Genomic DNA, 19,659 nt, shown 5'->3' on the forward strand with positions numbered 1-19,659 from the left:
TCTTGGTCTCCACTTCTGCAGGATGGAAGGCAGGTCGTGTAATGCCTGTCAAGCGCCGAGCAGATGAAAAGCAAGTAGTAGTGTTTGTCTGGCAGTTGATCTAGCCAGCCTTTGGCTCTGTGCCAGAGCTCATTTCATTCCCAGGTGCCACATTATTTACTGATTTAATCATCTCTTTCAGTGCCACTTCTCAACATTGCACTTTTAAGTAAAATAATGTTTCTGTGCGCGTGTCTCAATTACAAATGTCAATGGAGATAGAAGTGAAGGTTTGAAATTTCCCTCTAATCTTTGCTCTCCCTGGCTCTGAATGTGCATGGCTGCTGGCATCAGCTTTCATGCATCAGCTGTGGTGTGTTGAGAGGGTGGGCAGGGACTAAGATAGAGGCTCATTCATTCATTCAACAAGCATTCTGTCCTAGTGTAGGTTCTCAGGGAAGCAGATCCTGAGTCAAGGATTTGAGAGCAAGTCCTTTACTGGGAAGCTGAAGAAAATCCTGGTTATGGAGTGAGAAGTACGACAGAGAAAGGAAGGCAGCTAATAAAGGGTGCATTGTGGAGTCTGCAGCCACTGTGGGCGCTGAGTCATGCTGGGACCTTGGGATCCGATGTAGAGCACATGCCTCAGAGTTATCCCTCCGGGGGAGAGGGAGCTGGGATATCTGTACACTGACTCAATCAATCATTGACGGAGGACTGCTCCCAGGGAGCGTGACTTCCTGCAACTTCTGCTGTGCCGCTGGAGGAGGCAAAGCCCCCATTGGTGGCCAGAGAAAGTGCTCAGCCAAGGGAGTGGAGGTGTTAGCAGCTGGAAGTTGTGCCAGCCTGGACTAACATGGTGAGGACAAGAGGCTGTGGGTGGGGCCATGGCAGCATCTGCTGCGTATTTTTGGAGGACTTCCTGTGTGCTAGTCACAGTCAGATAATGGTTACCAAGATGGATTTTGTCTCTGTCTTCACAGAGCTTACAGCTCAGTGGAGGAGACAACGAAGTAAGCAGGCAATGCCCAAAAGACGGGATTTTTGTGATGGTAGAAAAGAGAAGTGTGTCCAGGAAGGCCTCCTGGAGAAGGTGAAATCTAAGCTGATCTTCATTACAACCAGACATATTCCCAGTTGGGAGAAGCAGCACTCACAAAGGTCCTGAGGAAAGTGAATTTGCGCCAGCTTTGAGAATCTCTAAGCAATCTGATATGCGTGGATTCTAGAGTTGAGGGTGAGGATTCTGAAGCAGAGCTTGGAAAATTGTTGGGACGGTTCCTAGAGGCAATTTCTTCCCAAGACCAAATCTACTTCCAATTACTATTTCAAGTCAAGTGGTTGCCCCTGGCTTCTCCCTCTCTATTTGAATCTTGCACGCAAGCTTTTTTCTTATATATACTCCAACAAAGCAAAACCTTTTAAACATTTGAAATAGAAAACCTAAGAAAGGTTTATTTGATTTTGTTGCAGATTAAATTAACATACAATTGGCAAATTATTTCTGTTATTAGATTTAATGGCTAGTTTAAGCAGTAGTTATAAAGAGCCCCTGCCCTTAAGATACTCAAAATATGTAATGGGGTGTGGCATATTGTATTTCCCAAAGATGGCTACAACGATACTTCCTAGCCCACACACTTTTTACAACATGATTTGACACCCCTCCCAATGAGAGGTGGGCCTTATGTTTCTTCCTCTTGAATTTGGATGGGCTTGTAACTACTGTGACTTTTGAGGCTAGGTCCTAAAAGGCAGGAGTCCCCTTGGTTTCCTGGAAGATTTGCCTTTGGAGCCCTCAGCCCCCGTGTAGGAAGTCTGAGGCTGCCATGCTGTGAGGAAGCCCAGGTCACATGAGGAGGTCATGTTTTGTAGTCCTGGCCTACAGCCCCATTGAGGTGCCAGCTGACAGCTGACATCAACTGCCAGACATATGAGTGAAGACGCCTCTGGAGGATTCCTGCCCTCAGTCGTTGAGTCATTCCCAGCCTTTGAACCCTCCTAGCTGAGGCCCCTGAACTCATAGAACTGAGACAAGCCATCCCCAGTGTGCTCCTTGGGAATTCTTGGTCCACAGAATCCATGAGCGTAGTAAATTGATTATTTTAACCCAACTAAATTTGAGGGTAAATTGTCATGCAGAAATACGTGACTCTTATAGCAGGAGGACAGGCTTATGTAACCAAGTCACTTAGAGGACAATCTACCACATATGTAAAAGGAGCAAAGTTTGTGGTACAGATCCTAAGCACAATATGGAAGATCATGGAAAGGAGACTTCACAGTTGTCTGGAGCTCCCAGGGAAGGCTTTTTGGAGGAGTTCAGGCTTCAATCCAGCCTTGAAAGACTGTTGACCACCCTGCAGTCGCTTCCTCTTCCAAACAGAACCCTGCATTTCCTTTGACAAACTTCTCCTCTCCCCTTCTCATCTCCCTGGAATTGATGCTTCAGTCCAGTTGGGCTGTGATTGGATTAAACGAGGACTGGTTCAGAGCCAAGAAGACCACACATGCCCGGGACTTCATGGGGAGAAAGCTTCCTGTGTTTTGCATGTAGGAAGACACTTGATGTGGGGCGAGGTCGTGAGACTGCCCTTCTACTTCAAACAGGGAGCCTGGGGCTGCTGCAGGGAGGGTGTGGGTGCTGGGTGGAAGCCTGAGCCGGGAAAGCAAATCGGAGAGACAGGAGGGAGCCAGGGAGAAACCAGGCCACTAGCGACATCATTTGATTTGCTACATAGACCCTTGCTGGAAGCCAGTCCTAGCCCTAGACTTTTCAGTGTCTTTTATTATACAGACTAGTTTTAGTTGGATTTTCTATGGCTCTCAACAAAGAGTGCTAACTGATAACAATGCTTAGGATTCCTTACCTGTCAAGGAGGTGAAGCATTTCAGGCAAAGGGAAAGGAACACACCTTCCAAATGTGTGTCACAGCAGGCAAAGCCTGTTAGTTAACAAGGGAGAAACTTCCGAAGTCAAAATATTTGTTTGGTGCAACGTTTCCCAAAGTCACATTTTTTTTCTTTAGTTGGTCAATAAATATGTGTAAGCCCACTGTATGTCAGGCACTGTGCTGTGTGTTGGGGACAAGATACAGTGAAAGAATGGTGGTCCCTGCCTTTGGGGAACTTGCATTCCAGTGGGAAATGCAGACATTACAACCGTTATAAATGGGCTGGCTGGGGTGCAGGAGGGACGGAAGGTGCTGCGGAAGCTGTAACGGGGCCTCACCTAGGTCGGGAGGAGGGGCAGAAAGGCTTCCCTGAGGAAGTGACGTTTAAGCAGGGCCTAAAAGATGAGTAGAGGAAAAGGCTTGGGGGAGTATTCTAGGTAGAGAGAACAGCACATATTTGGCTATAGGACTTCTAAGGGCTTTTAAAGTATAGATGTGCATTGTGAACCCTAAGAGGGGCTGGGATGGGCAGCGTTCCCTAAATTTGCTGACATGGAGCTCTGATTTATTTGAGGAGCATCTTGTAGGACTTAGAAAAAACAGGAAGGGCTTCAGGAATGAACAGAAGTGTTCTAGGGGCAGAGGGAACGTGGTCCTGATTCAGGTAAAGACCTGTGTGTGAGACTAGAGGGAGATGTGTAGATAGATAGATAGATAGGAGTGAGATGGATGGGTGGATGATGGAGGGAGAGAGAAATATTAGACACGGCCCAGAGGGGTAGGATATGGAAGGCTTTGACTGTGAGGATGAGTAGTTTGTTGGTGTCTGATGTGGATTCACGGCTGATGTTGCCTGTGAGAAGTCTGGGAGCAGGAAGGAGGTTGCAGAGATGCAGGCATGAAGTGATGAAATTCTAGGCTAAAGTGGGACAGTGGGAGGACAGAAAGGAATAACATTAAGAGCCACCACAGAGGAGGACCAGGCGATTATTAAGGATAGCTGTCTAGAGTGGAAAGAGGGGCACGAGGAAGCACCGTTTAGAGACTGGGTTTCGGGAGGAAGAGGATCTGTGGAGAGAAATGGAAAACCTCTTTCTCTCCAGCGATTACTAGTTTCCTGCACAATGGAAGGAAAATTTCAAGTCCCCAAGTTCCTCAGCATTTGCTAAATCACTGACAGTGCTGGTAAACCTGGGAGAGTGGGGAGAGAAGTCAGAAGTTATGGTAAACAGAAGCTTGGAGATTTCCGGTGGGTTTTAATCAGCTGTGTCATCTGTTCCTCGACCCCTCAGAGCTGCCTCTATTTTTGTTCACAGTGGTCCACGTGGGTGACATTGTCTACCGAAAACCTGTGCAGCCACATTTCATTAAGAGGAGAGAGTGAAAGAAATTTCCTTTCGGGTCAGGATGTTATAACAGATGAAAAAGAGAAGATATTTAAGAGAAAAATAACTCAGCAGTACACCATTCATCAATTTTCCCTCTTTCTTGTCGCCTGACCTAATACCCTGAAACATCTGTGATAAGAAACCTAGGCACCGATAGCATCCTGTGAAATGGTATCCTCACGGAGCAGCAAGCATGATTAATATAGCCCTGCACGCAGCTGATGTTTTTGTGCCCTAACTACCACTCGTTCCTCTGGGGAATTGGCCCGCTTCGCTCTGTTAGAGTCAGGATGGGCCGTGCGGACTCCCTGGAGATCACGACCAGACTCCCATTGCAGCCTGTTGCAGATTCTGAAAGAGTCTTTCAGAAACCCTTGACCCAGAATCCTTTTGCCATCCCCTAGTAATTACATTTGAGGTTGAATGCCTCCCTTGACAGGAACATTTCCTCTGGTCATCCTTTGTCCTCATATAGAAGGCGCTGTCGCTGAATCACCATCACCCAGAGTCCTGACTCATGACCCACAGAGAAGTCCAGCAGGGCTTTGCTGGGACCAGAACGGGCATGGGTATTTCATCCAATTCAGGGAACATGTCCTGAACATCTCCTCTGCACCAGACACAGTGCTCACTGGGGACAGACGGGAACCATTAACACCACAACCAATCAGCCTGTGACAAGGCCTACTGAGGCTTGGATGAGGGGCTGGGGACTCAGGAAGGGAGCCATCACTTGACTCTGGGGATTAAGGCAGGTGTCAAGAGGAGGTGGCACTTGACCTTGCAGAGTGAGCAGGATGTTGACAGGTGGAGAAAGATATCCAGGCAGGGAGAACAGCCTGAGCCTTATCAGAGGAGAAAATAACAGGGCGAGACCCAGCCCCTGACATTGGCGAGGAGTGTGGCCCAAAGATCAGGCTTCGTAAGTGTTGTGCTCACTTGTTTGTGAATAACGATTTAGTAATAGCTGAATTCTAATGAGTCTTTACTACAGGCACCCTGCTATGTGCTGTACATGACTTTTCTCTTTTAATTCTATGTAGCCTAATGAGGCAGTAAATGGTATTACTTTCCTTTTACAGATGAGGAATCTGAGACCTGGAGAATTTCAGAATGTGCCTGAGGTCACACAGCTGGCAGCCCTTGACCCAGGTCCGTCTGCCACACGACCCAGGCCCCATCCCCTGTCCCTTGCAGACGTGGAGTATGGTAATGCACAAGAGTTTCCAAAGCTGGCTGAGCTTTTTAAACACAGAGCTTCTCAGATCCCACTCCCAGAAACGTGACTCGGTGGTTGCAGGGAGAGGCCAGTACTCTGTGCCTGTAGAGACTTGCCGGTGAGTCTATTGGGAAACAATGACGTGGCAGCTGTGGCCTTGCAGAGGCGTTTCTGTCCAAACCCACTCCAGAGCTTTGCTCCCCTGTCAGTTCCATCCCGCTGGGAAGGATGTTAGGCAGAACCTACAAGACAACGGGATTCTCTGCCCGCCCCTGCTGCCAACTGGCTGTCTGATTTTGGACGAGTCACGCGGCCTCTTTGGGTCTTACTTCTTTGTCTGTCAGAGAGGAGGGTGGACCGGATGACTCCTGGGATTGCCTCAGGCTCCATCGTCCAACAGCTCTGCTGAGCGGTGACGGAACCCCTGCAGTTGGGAGGTCACAGATGCAGTGGTTGAAGCTGAGAAGTCTACATTCGTTCTCCAGGACTACTGTAACAAAGTATCATGGGCTGGGCAGCTTAAACAGCAGAAATTCACCATCTCACAGTTCTGGAGGCTGGAAGTCCAAACTCAAGGCACTGGCAGTGTTGCGTCTTCTGAGGGCTGGGAGGGGAACTGCCCTCCAGGCCCCGGGCGGTTGCTGGCAATCTTTGGCATTCCTTGGCTTGTAGAAGCAGCCCCTCAGTCTCTGCCTCCGTCTTCACGTGTGAGTGCCTGTGTCCACATTCCCCTTTTCGTCAGGGTACCGGTCAGATTGGGGATGCATCCGCCCCACTTCAGTGTGACCTCTTCTTAACTAATTATATCTGCAAAGACCTTGTTTCCAAATAAAGTCACCTTCTGAGGTCCTGGGGGTTAGGGCCTCAACATATGAATTTTTAGAGGACCCAATTTAACACATAACAAGGTTCAAGTGAAAAATACCATTAAAATGAACTAAAGTCATTTGAAATTAACTTAGGTTTCTGCATCAGTCAAGAATATTTGTTACAAACAGTAGAACGTGCTCGTGGCAGTTTATGCTGGAAAGGAATTTATTAGAGGATGCTTGCTAACGCCAGAGGGGCCACTGGGCCAGGAAGGACACCCACATGGCACCGTGGGCCTACTCTCGCGGAGGCCCTGTTACCGCTGCTGGGGAAGACGCAGCTCCTGAGACGTGGTTTGTTGCTGGGGGCTGGATGGGGTGCGAGCCCCACACAGTGCCTGCTGCCGGACACGTCCGCCTCCCCCGAAGGCCGCACGCAGCTGCGGCTCCTACTCTCTTAGTGGGCAATTTGCAAGAGCTACACTGAAGTGGAAAATGTGCAGACCCTTTGACTCAGCAATTCCACTCCTATAAATTTTTTTCCTAATGAAATAATTCAATGAGTGCCCAGAGATGTATTTATAAACATGTTTGTTCATCAGAGTGTTGCTTGTTTAAACCAAAACACCTCCGTGTCCCTCAGTGGTCGATCCGTAAATAAAGCAGGATGCAGATGTGCCCAGGAATGAGGCTACATTAAGTGTAATGATAAAAATCAGAGGTTCTCAGCTCGGTCCGACCTAATGCCCCTCTTTATAATAAATTTTTATAGTGCTCCCTGTACAGTCCTGAAATGAAATTCACAGATGATATAACCTACACACACAATTTTTTAAAAATCAATATAATGACACAATGACTCAAACACATAAGTTAAAAAAATCAATATATTGCCTTAATTGTAACATAAAAGAGAAATAAAAGGAGAGGAATTGATAGTGAAGTGTTTCCACATGTAAATGCAGAGGCATGAGTGTCCTGGGGGCCATCCTGAAGTCCGAGTGGCCCCCGTGTGTGGAATCACCATGCCGTCCCACTCGGACACAGACCCCCAGCTGCGTGCACTGGGAGAGCATACCTCAGTAGCTGCATTGCTGTTGGTGACAGGACTCTCCAAGATGACAAAGCAAGGTACAATCCATGCTCGATATCTGTCCATATTCCTGGAATGGGTAGTGTATGTTAAAACCATGCAAAAACTATTCAAAATTAAATTAAAATGAAGTTTGGATCTTAGCTCAGATTATTCTAAACAGGCTTTTCAACTACACAAATGTCTAGGGTAATATTTCAAAATTATGAGGGATACTCCTCCATGTGAGGGACTGACTTGCATAGTATAGGGTGCTCAGCATCCTGGACCCCCACCCACTAAATGCCAGTATCCCCCCAAACAAAAAGCACCCACAAACTTCCAACACACTCCTGCTATAGGACAGAATGACCTCTTTGAGAATCAGTTACCACTGACCTGTGTTTACTGACGTGGAAAAAAGTCTACAATATGTATTTTTGGTACAATATATGGTTAAGTAAAAATGTTGGCTTGAGGATCAGCATCGACGACATGATTCCATCTTTGAAAAAGGAAAAACATAAAGAAAGAAAGCATGAAAGAAAGATGTGTGTGCGTCCACAGAGGAAAACATCTGAACGAGTATAAACATCCATATTAACTGTAGTTGTCTCTGGTGATGAGATACAGGTAGTTTTCATGTCCTACTGTCTTTTTTTCTGAACTGACTGATATTTTCATAATGATATATTACTTTTATAATCCAAAAAATAATTTGTCAAACAATAAAAGAAGAAGGCAGGCTTCTCAACTCCAGTGCTATGGATCTTTTGGGCTGGATCATCCTTTGCTGTCCTGTGTGCTGTGGGATGTTCATCAGCATCCCTGGCCTTGACCCACTAGATGCATGCACCGCCCCCAACCCCAGATGTGACTCAGGAACATGTCCAGACATTGCCAACTGACCCCTTGGGCGGCAGATCGCCCCTGGCTGAGAACCACTGTTGCAGAGGATTCAAAGCTGCGGCTCTGGCCCCCGCGGCCTGGGTTCTAACCCAGCTGCACTGTTCACCGTGCAAGTGGCTGAACAACTCTGCCTCACATTCCGTCTGTAAGACAGGTGACCGCACCTCATAAGGTTGCTTGAGAATTAAATTAGAAAATGTGCGTTTGAATGACCAGCGCAGTTCCTGGAATAGAGTAAAATGCACAAAAATGTGAGCTTTGATTATCAAAAGAAAGAAATCTGCTTCTAGAAGTGGGGAAACCTTATAAACAGATCAGTGCCCCTGATGTAAGGAAGGAGTTGGGCTCCACAGGCCACTGTCCCCAAGAAGCTGGACTCTTCCCGCTGGTCCTGGGGGCCCCTCCTGGGACTTGGATCAAATCTCAGCAGGTCCCAAGCCTTTTCTGGTGCCTCCACCTGCAAGAACTGTCTCATTTCCGTGATTAAAATATTCAGTCTAATGCATAAAACTCCAAACTTAATTTGTAGGTGATGTTTTCCTCCTCCCAAGCCCGCACAGGGGAGGGAATCTGGGAGGTTTCTCCCTTCCTCGCCCTGTCCCCCACGAGGCTGTGCCTAGGACCCCCCCAGGTTCCACCTCTGCTAGGAGGGGACTGAGCCTTCCATGGCTGGCCTTGCACCCTCTGCTCTGAAGTCCTCTGGGCTTGGCAGACGCCCAAAGTCGTCCTTTGTGGGGAGGTGTTGCTTTTCTCCCCGCGCCGAGTCCCTGCTGCCGATCCCAGGGTGCAGGTGACGCCCCTTCCTCTAGCTGGCTGCTTCTGAAGCTGTTTCGGTGCTCTGGTGTCCACCTGCTGGGGGTTGCCCACCCCTGCAGGCAGCCTCCAGACCGGCTCACATCTGATGCCCAAGAAGCAGCAGCAGCACCTTCACTCCCTATTGTGGGTGGCACGCGTCCTCGGCTCCGAGCCTCAGGGCTGTGAGGGCACCAGCCCGTAGCTGTCCCTCTGCAGCCTAACACCATGGGTGCTCCTGAGGCCTGGCCGCCTGGCTTAAGGTGAGGGGGAGCAGCCTGCCCCTTTGGCCGTGGAACAGAGAAGGATGAGAAGTGAGGGGATCTGTGGGACTCCATCATTTCTCTCCTATGAATCGCTGGCTCTTGGCTGCTCTCACCCTGGTCCCTTCTGTGGGGAATGGCTGATGCTGGCAGACTCGAGTGGGTGCTTCACAGCCAGACTCACGTCATTTAGGGGGTGGAGGGATGTGGTCTTGGAGGCTTTAGCCAGAACGGAGAGAGAGAATTTATTTGAGCATCCTGACGGCCTCCCCTCCTGGGCCACCTGGAGTACAGATGGCTTCTCTGTGGTCCTGAGGGGTCTGGGCCACATTCTGTGACCTCTTCTCAACAAGGCAGCCCTTAGTGAGGCAGGCCCTAGATAACATCCAGGCTCCTCGGGGAGTCTGTGTCTCATGGGTGACAGGCTCCTTAATTGAGTGAGAGGGATTTCTCTAGAAACGAGGCTGCCTGGGCACAGTGCCAAATGCTGCCTTTGTTGACTCGCTGGCTACAGGCTCCTCAGGAAGTCACCTTCAATCTCCAGGTCCACACTTTGAGTGTGAGCTGGGCCAGCCTCAAACTCTTAGATGTGCAAAATACCAACCACACTCAGGGGATGGTCAGATCCTGCAGGAGCCTGAAAAGGCCACCTCAGCTTCTAAGGCTGCTTAGAGGGGTTGGGTTTGCTGTGGATTAAGACACTGAAATGTTCTGAAGTGGGGAAAGTGATTTATAAATGCAGTGGAGCAAACTCGCTGGAGACAGCTGGGACTTCCACCCCAGGCCCCTAAGGCCAAGGTGGAGCAGAGCTGCTCCAGTGGGGTCCCCAGAGCTGCAGCCTCAGCACAGCGTCACCTGGGGACTTGTTAACATGTGTGTTCGAGGGCCCCTCCCTAGACCTACCCCAGAAACTCTTGGGGTGGGGCCCAGCAATTCATGCTTTAACAAGCCCTCTAGGGAGAGTCTGGGAAGAATGCCTCTGAGCTAGCTGGGGAGCCGGGGGCTCCAAGCACACCCTATGATTTGCCTGGGCTCGGGAGCCCCCGAGACAGACATTTGAGCTAAGTCCACAAGTGGAGTTTAGCAGGGGGTGTGGGTAATGAGATAGTGAGAAGCTGTGTTTAACTCACCTAGAGGGCTCATGAGCCTGGGGAAGAAAAAGAGTGTTTGATAAAAATGGAAGAAGTATATCTTTCTGGAGCCCAGACAGTGCAACTAGGGTACCTTCTGGAGCACAGCTGGGAAGCAGAAGTCGAATGGTGAGAGCAATAGCAGAGTAGCTGCCCAGATCCTGCTCTGGGTGGTACAGCCCCCTTTGGGGTCTCCCATCATTCATTCAACAAATATTAATTGGGCACTGATTATGGGTCACTTGTAGTGTGTTCAGCCTGGTAAATCAGGATACAGAATCAGCATTTGCATTTGGAAGCAAACGTACCACACGGAGTGAAAGAGAGGGTGACGTGTACACAGAAGATTAGCTCAATCTTAGAAAATGTCTGCAAGGCACAAAGGGTGGTCAGAGCACAGCGCTCTGGAAGCATCTGAGGCCGGAGTGAGTGACCATTCTCTCCCCATCTGCCCCCAAAGTCATTATTATGTACATCACAATTCAATATTCTTACTTGCAAAAGAACTCTGATCCATCAATAAAAGGTTAACTTATACCCATGCTCTTGTATTAACAACATGGGAAAACATGAAAAAAACTTGGAGAAATTCACATTAAAAAGGGCAAAAGCAGTGTGCAGGATTTGGGACTTCACTCTCCAATGACCATTTTGTGCCTTCTAATCTCCTTTCAGATAACAGTATTTGAACTTGAGTGTGGGATGCTAAAATTAAACAAAAAATTGAATGTCTTGATTCAGGTGTCACTATTTGGATTATAGTTGTCATTTCTTTCTCCATGGGGAAAAGTAATTAGTCTCCTCTTAATGGTCTTACTTTTGCTCAGATTATAATAGCTCTAGAAGCAAGAGGGCATCTCAATGTGTTCTGTCATATTTTCTCTGCATCATAATTTCTAGATCACTTCAAATCTCCATTTAACCATCACCACCCTCAATTAAAAAAAAATTGTCAAGAGTTTAACAGGGGCTTCAAAATCCCTTTAGCTTAAATAATGCATCATTGAAGGGCCATCCTTCAACCACTAAAGCTGGCTCCATAACACAATCTCACCAAGTGGCCCCAGGGTGAGCGCACTTCATTTGCCATAGAATTATCATAAATAGGTAGGAAATTTCCTGAAATAAGGCTTATTCCAGATAGAGTCAATCCGCTTTCAATTTTTGTGTAAAAGTAAGGATGTTTGTCAGATAAACGAGTCCTCTTTGGGGGCTGGTTTCCTCCACATTTGTTTGGCAGTCATTGCTGAGGTCTTGAGTGTCTTTCGGACGTCAGCCCTCGGCCGACGAGGCCATCTCTCCCCGTAGCCCCGCTGCGCCCTCCAGGACGGGCCCCACACCTGTGCTTGTCCTCTTCAAGGCCTGAAGTTCGGCCATGATGATCTTCAGATCCATTTTAGTTCAAGAAGTCAGTCTTTCTATCAGCGATGGTCTTGGAATAATAGGATCAGGTTTGAGTCCTGGTTCTGCCACTTACTGTGTAACTATAGCCCATGTCACAGGATTTAAATGGTATTGTACTTAGAATAAAAATATGAAATCTCTTGTATAGATATACTATTATATCATGTAATAGAAAGAACAAGAAAATCCGTTTTCATTATATTTGAGACTTGCATTCAAGGCCATTCAGGGACCAATGAAAGATGAAAGAGGCATAATTTTTTATCCTTCCTGTACTCTGGATGTTCACCTCATCCTGACTTCACAAGGACGGAAATGGTGGGAAAGGACAGGGAGACTGGGTTCTCGGGGTCATTTGCACAGCACCTCGCATCCCGCAAACGACAATGCTCGCCCTCTTAGTGGGATCTACCTGAACCCACTTTGGAGAGTGTAGACAGGATTCTGGGACCAGGATGGGCTCCAGAGTGAGTCATGGTGAGAGGGAACTGCAAAAATAGTGCCTCTAAGCTCCTCCATGCAATGGGAACGTCCTGCCAGAGTATGTCGTTGTCTAGTTGCTTTCTGCACTGCACTGCACATTTGCACTTTCATGTCTGGGATTTTGGCAAACTAGTGCAGGCCACCAGGTTTGTAGCAATCGGACCCAGGTTATGCAGGCTACTGTGGAGAAAACAGCCCGGGGAAGAGAAGACGTCCCCAACACAGCACAAAAGACCTCACTAAATAGGACCCAATAAATATTTTTTGAATTAGTCAGTGAAATTCAGAGAGAGAAAAGTCAGGTGGTCGCTGTATTACCCACAGGAGCCCAGGCCAAGCCTCAGGCCAGCTGGTCATCATTAGTTCCACAGTGGGGTATTTACAGGTCCGAGCCGGCAGACGCCACCTGCCTGTCATCCCACCACAGCATTGTGAAGCTTTGGGGCACCCGAGGCCCCTCTTGGGAGGGTTATAACTATCAGCAGCAAACTGCCGCGAAGAACAGTTGTTAACCATCGCTCAGTGAAAGTGGGGGCATTTTCTGGGCTCTGTGCTTCAGTGGTGGGGAAACCCTTCAGGTGAATATTTCTTCTGTATCGTTTTTCCTGACCCCTGAATTTTCTTATATGGGGCTACATGCTGATTCGTCGCATGCCCTTTTGTCTTAGAATATTTTGTTTTAATTGCATTAATCATCTGATCTCTTAATTTTTAACGTGACTTTTTGGGCTCACGTGATACCACTGGTCCCCATGTCTGAACAGGTTCCGATTCCTTCAGGGCTTGCGGCTGGAGGGTCTCACCAGGGCAACTACTCCTAAGGAGGAGGCGTGGGACGAGAGCCAAGGATAACCCCCGAGGGGAGGTCACCAAGACTGAGTGACTTCTTCCGCCTGTCCTTATTATAATGTCCCCAGTCCAGGTATCGCGTGGGTCACTATGGCGTTGGGAGGGGTTCAGACTGGGAGGCGCTATGAAGTGGGAGAGCTTATTTTTCTCGTGCAAGCCTCGTTCAGAACTCATGCTCTGGAGCAAGGTGGGAGACATTCTTAACCAAATGGATGTCACAGTACCACTGCAGACCACCAAGATGTCATCAGCCTTTGTCATCTTTTAAGTCGTTCCAGGGTCTTAATAAATGCTTTTAACGCTAAACTAAAATTTAAAAAAATTGAGGTCCCAGAACTGGAAACACAGGACAAAGGGACACAATGTGGGTGCTTAGGGTGTTTTGTTTGGATGGGAATGGAAAGAAAAATGGGGTGCCGGGGAAAGGAGGGCATTGACTGAGGCCAGAATTCCCACAGTGGCCTCCCACCAGTTCCACAGCCTCGGCTCGAGTGCCCCCCACAGCACCGGCTTCCAGGTCCGATGGCCTCGCTGGGAGGCTCAAGGGCCGCCTCTGGCTGTCTCGATCCCAGCCGGGGATCATCCATTCTCAGAAAGAAGGGTGAGCAGCACTTGGCTTGCACGTTGCACTGAGCTGTTCAGACTGCGCTTGACAAGGGAGCCCCTGCTCACATTCCCACCTATGGGCTGACTGCCTCCCGGGAGGCCTCTCCACCACTTGTAATCTCATCTCAACTAAAATAAATCCACTTGCCTTGCTGCGTTCCTCAGCCCCAAGCAGGCCCTGGTCTGCTGCACCGGTTGCACTGGTGATGAAGAGTGGGGGGGAACCACAGCGGCCTTTGTGGGGTGCCCACTGTGCTTCCTAGAGTGGCGCCCAGCTCAGCTCCGGCAGGGAGGCCTCTCCACTTCATCTTCACAGTGAAACTCCTGCTTTAGACGGGAAAGTTCTAGTGAGTAGTAACTCCTTCCTTCCCCCTGAGCCCACATGATGAAGAAGTGATACTTCCTGCTTAGGCCTTTACATTCAGGAATCATAGCTCTCAGTCCTGGAAAAAATAAATTGCTTTCTAAATGGCCATGGGATTTTTGCTGCCTGCGTTGATCACGCAGCCTTTCAGCGCTGGTGGTTTTTTTGGCCTCTGTGGGGATTGCACACCCTGAAGACGTGACAGGGCCTGAACTTTTAAAACACTAGTGACATTCCAGGTGGGCTATGAAAGTTTGCGGTAAATGTGAAAACCATTCTCACGAAATGACAAATGACGAGGTGAGTGCTGTTTTGAATACGGAAGGAAGTTGCTACCCAAAGGCTGTTTGTCCCTGGCCTGACACCCACCTAGTGTTTCGAGCTCGCTCCAAGGGAGTTTCCTCTCTGCCCTGCCACCCAGGGTGTCCTGGGTCGTCAAGGAACACTTGGGCAGCACATTTTCAAAACCCCAGTCACCTCTAGCTGGAGAGCTGCTGTGATCCCAGCCTCTGGTGTTGTGATGAGTTCCAGTGGCGAAGACGTTAATAGTCTCAGGGATTTCAGGATGGTGTGGCCAGGAAGCGGCTCCCACAGATCTGCAGGAAGCACGCTTTCATTTTTAGCACTAACAGCTCTGGGTCTGATGCTGATCCAGAGGCAGGCCCTGGTCGGTGCCTCTGTCTCTCCCATGCTCGTCACCTGCCAGGGAATCCCAGGGACACCTCAACTTCACAGGGATGCCCCAATCTACCCAGGGACACTCCAGTCTTCCCATGGACACCCTATTTTCCCAGGAATGCCCCAATCTTCCCAGGGATGCCCCAATCTTCCCAGGGACGCCCCAATCTTCCCAGGGACGCCCCAATCTTCCCAGGGACACCCTAATCTTCATCATCTATAAAACAAGAGGGCCAGACTAGATCTGCAGTTCTCAAACTGGAGAGTTCGTAAAATCGTCTGGGCAACACATTAGAAACAAGGACCTCTGGGCAACTCCCGGAAATTCTGATTTTAAAAGCTCCCCGTTGATGTTGATGCTGATGGTCAATGGACCACAGCTGGGAAAATGCTGGACCAGATAGAAGCCTTCTGCCCCCAGCCCCTCCCCGAGGCTCTGATGGGCCCCAGCTGTGATATTAAATTGGCTTCTCTCTGGTTGGCTTTATTGCTTTAGTGTTCCATTTATTTTCATGTACAGCAACTATTTTTTAATTATTGGGGATTTTAAAATCCTCACATTTACATTTGGAAACATTTCAGAGGGTCGTCGTTCTAAGATGAGTTTCTTTGTGCACGAAGTGAACGGGTGAGGGGATGCCCGCACGCCAGTCGGCCTATGAAAATCCCTGGGGAAGAACCACATTCAGCTGTAATTCTTCTCTCCGCAGCTTCTCCGTCTTCCCCATTCCCCCCTCTCCTGTCTCCCTCAGCCCCCTCTGCTTTAGTTTTGGGCTTCCCACGGTGAAGGTGATGAGGAAGAGGGGGTCCGGGCTGCCCCACAGCGGGTCTCAGACTTGACCTTGTGGACGAGCACATCCAGTGTCACTAGGAAGTCCCCTTTTGTTGGCTTTTGGGGATTTTTATCAGAACCGGATGAGCCATCAGCAGTTTTTCCCTTGCATTGACAACATTGAACCTTGGATCAACAGACTGGAGGAGAAGCGGAATCGTCTGCTCAGAGGAACAAGTTGAGGCTCCATCTTTAGTTATGATAAAGCCAGACTTCCCAGCGAGACGCCTGCGTGTCTTTGCATCTGCTGGTTCAAGTACTTCAACAGCAAATGCCGTCTAGCGGCTGCACCAGTTCCTCACATCATTCATTCATTCAACGAGCATTCACTGGGGCGCCCAGCACTAGGGGCGGAGTGTGCAATGAAGATGTGGACTCTGCCCCGAAAATGCCACTTTGACAAGTGCTACAAACAGAGGGACAATGTCACTGTCGTCTGGGGAAGGTCAGGGGAAGCCTTCCAGGGGAGGTGATGGTGAGCTGAGATTTGAAGACCAGTAGGAGAGAGCTAAATGAAGAGAGGATGGAAGGGTGTCCTGGGTAGAGGGAACAGCATGCACAAAGCCATGTGGCAGGGAAGAACTGATGGGTACAGGCTACTGAAAAATAGCTTTTATGGGGAAATAGCAAGTCATATTCTCCCTTGGACAAGGGAAGAGGGCAAAATCATGACCTGTCTACCTCACACGGGGACCAAGGGATGTTCTTGGAGGTGTGTTCTGAACCACACTGCCTGATGCTTGGTCGAATATGACTCCTGGTAGTGAATTTTGCCATAGGAATTTTAAAGCATGTGCTATTTTATTAAGAAATTTCTATTAAATTTTCCTTTGCCTTGCACTTCAAAATAATAAACCAAGTGTTGCTTAGTTTAATTTTCAAGTCGAGGAAACTTCCTTTCCTGTTGCTAATTTAAGTCACTTAAAGTGAATTTTGATTAATCTGGGGCAGGAAGTTTTGTCTTTCTTAACTGAAAACATTTTGAGCCAACAGAATATTGCACTAAATTATTCAGGAAATGGCAGGGCTAGAGCTAAGGAAGTCTTTTTTCTTTTTCTTGTTCTAAATCCCAGCTTTCAAAGGATTAATTTCTCCAAACTCTTACAACGATCTTACTGAAAAGAGTTATTGAAATCTTAGTCAGCTACAAATGAGTTATCTCTGCTAATTAAAAATAAAAATCTTCCTGGCTTTCTTGTGTCACTGAGTCTAATGCTAATAATGTTCACACTCTTTCTATATACGGGAGCTAATATATCACTTCCACAGAGTTCTGTCTTACTTCAACCACCCGACATCCTATAACTGGCAGATGATGGGGAGGGGACCTCCAAGAAGGATAAAGGAAGATTGCCTCTTCATTTTAGACTATAGAATAGGTACGTGATGAATCAGAGCTGAATGAGAGCCATTCGCCTTAAACAGAAAGATTGAGCGTAAGGTGTTAACTAAAGAAAGAATGTCTTATGTCAATCAGGAGAAGAACGAAGACAAAAGTTCATAGTATAGCCACCAGCTGGCCCTGCGGGCTCTAGCTCCTGCCTGCTTCTCCAGACTCATTTTCTGCCACTCTTTATCTCACACACTCAGCCCCAGCCGCGCTGTCCTGCTTGCAGTCCCTGGAACACACACACAGCTTATTCCTGCCTCAGGATCTTTGCACTTGCTGTTCTCTTTGCCTAGAATTCTCTTCCTCCTGATATTCTTGTGGCTCACTCCCTCATTTCCTTTAGGTCTCTGCTCAAATGCACTTCCTCAAAGAGGCCTTTTCTGACCGAGCTGTCTTTTTAAAGCATCCCCATCACTATTCATCTTCTTTCCTGCTTACATTTTTTTCTATAACACTCATTACCAACTGACATATTTTACACACACACGCGCGCGCACACACACACACTTTTTTTAGAGAAGTTTAATGTTCATAGCAAAATTGAGTGGAAAGTGCAGAAATTTCCCACATAACCCCTGCCCCCACACATGCGCAGCCTCCCCCGTTATCAGCGTCCCCCACAGAGTGGGACATGTGTTACAATTGATGAGCCTATGTCTACACATCACCGTCACCCAAAGTCCGTGGTTCGCGTTAGGTTCACTCTTGCTGCTGTACATTCCACGGGTTTAGACACACGTACAATGACAGGGATCTGTGACTATGGCACCTTGTAGGATAGTTTCACTGCCGTAGCAATCCTCTGTGCTCCACCCGTTCATCCCCCGCACCATAATCCTTTTACTGTCTCCAAAGTTTTGCCTTTTCCCAGAACGTCATATAGTTGGAATCACACAGAGTGTAGCCTTTTCAGATTGGCTTCTTTCTCTTAGGAATAATCATTTAAGTTTCCTTTCATGGCACGACAGCTCATTTCTTTTCAGCGCTAAATAATATTCCATTGTCTGGATGTCCCACTGTTTATCCATTCACCTATGGAAGGACATCCCGGCAGGGACCACAAAGGGCAACTGGCCCTGAGCGAGGGAACGCTTAGCTGAGTTTGAAGTCTCAAAGAAAGAGAAAGAGAGGGGAAGGAAGGGAGGAGGAAAGAGAGGGGAAGGAAGAGAGGAAGGGAAGGAGGAGGGAGGGGGAGGAAGGAGCAGAGGGGAGAAGAAAAAAGGGAGGGGGAGCAGAAAGGGAGGAAAAGGAGGGAGGAGAGGAGGAAAAAGTCCGCAGACTCTAGAACCCAACTGCCTGCTTTGAATCCAGGCTCTGCTACTCACAAGCTGGATCAGCTAGAATAAGTTAATTAACTTCTCTGTGCCTCAATACGTCTGTCTGTAAAGTAGAGGCAGTAATAACATTGCCTGCTTCATGGACTATACAAAGCTTCTAGAACAGTGCCTTGGCTTAAGTTGGTACTCCGTAACTGTTGACTGCTTGCCTTACAGGAGTGGAGTAAGGATGTTCAGGCTGCATGAGCCTCATCTGGCTGGTAGAGGAACAGGCAGGACACTGCAAGCACCAGGCTCCAAGTCCTAGAGGCCAGGAGGCAGTGGGGCTTCCCGGAACCTCGAAGATGCTCAGGGGGAGGAATGGTGCCCTGTATTATTTTTTAAAATATTCATCACGCTATGTGGTTTACTATTATGCCCACATTACACACGAGCGAGCCCAGCAGCAGAGGAACTGGGGCAGTGGGCCGCAGCGGGAACACCGCCCTCCACTGGTGTTTCCAAGCTCCCAACAGACAGTAATCTTCGGGATTTCGCAATTCCAGAAATTATGTTATGCTTAAAATAATTCCAGCAGTCTTCATGATCCTTACTTGTTATTATGAACATCTAAAAGAAAGTTCGTAAATAAACAAATGTTAAGTTTTGTTATATTTACAAAGAACTGTAACCTACAGACCAGCATTGTCCAAAATAAATACACTGTGAGACACGTGTAATTTTAAATGTTCTTGCAGCCATGTTAAAAAGTAAAAAGAAACGGGTGAAATTATTCTTTTTCTTTCTTAGGGTATGCTTTTTCTTTTTTTGGTGAGGAAGGTTGGCCCCAAGCTAACATCTGTTGCCAATCTTCCTCTTTTTTTTTCTTCTCCCCAAAGCCCCAGTACATAGTTGTATATCCTCGTTGTAGGTCATTCTGGTTCCTCTGTGTGGGATGCTGCCAGAGCATGGCTTGACATGAGAGTGCGTAGATCCACGCCCAGGATCCGAACTGACAAACCCCGGCTGCTGAAGTGGAGTGTGAGAAGCTAAACACTCGGCCACGGGGCTGGCCCCTAACATTAATTTTAATGATATATTTTATTTAAACCAATATATCTACAATGTTATCATATGACACTATAATCAATATAAAAACTATTAATGAGCTATTTTGCCTCTCTTTATTCATACTCATTCTATGAGGTCTAGCACATCTCAATTTGGACGAGCCACATTTCAAGTGTTCAACAGACACGTGGCCAATGGCTTCTGTTTGAGACAGTGCAGCCACAGCAAATATTCAAACACTGGAAAGTGCTAGCAAATATTGGATATAGTA

Source organism: Equus caballus, chromosome 20 (assembly GCF_041296265.1).
Source record: "Equus caballus isolate H_3958 breed thoroughbred chromosome 20, TB-T2T, whole genome shotgun sequence".
Classification (NCBI taxonomy): Eukaryota; Metazoa; Chordata; class Mammalia; order Perissodactyla; family Equidae; genus Equus; species Equus caballus.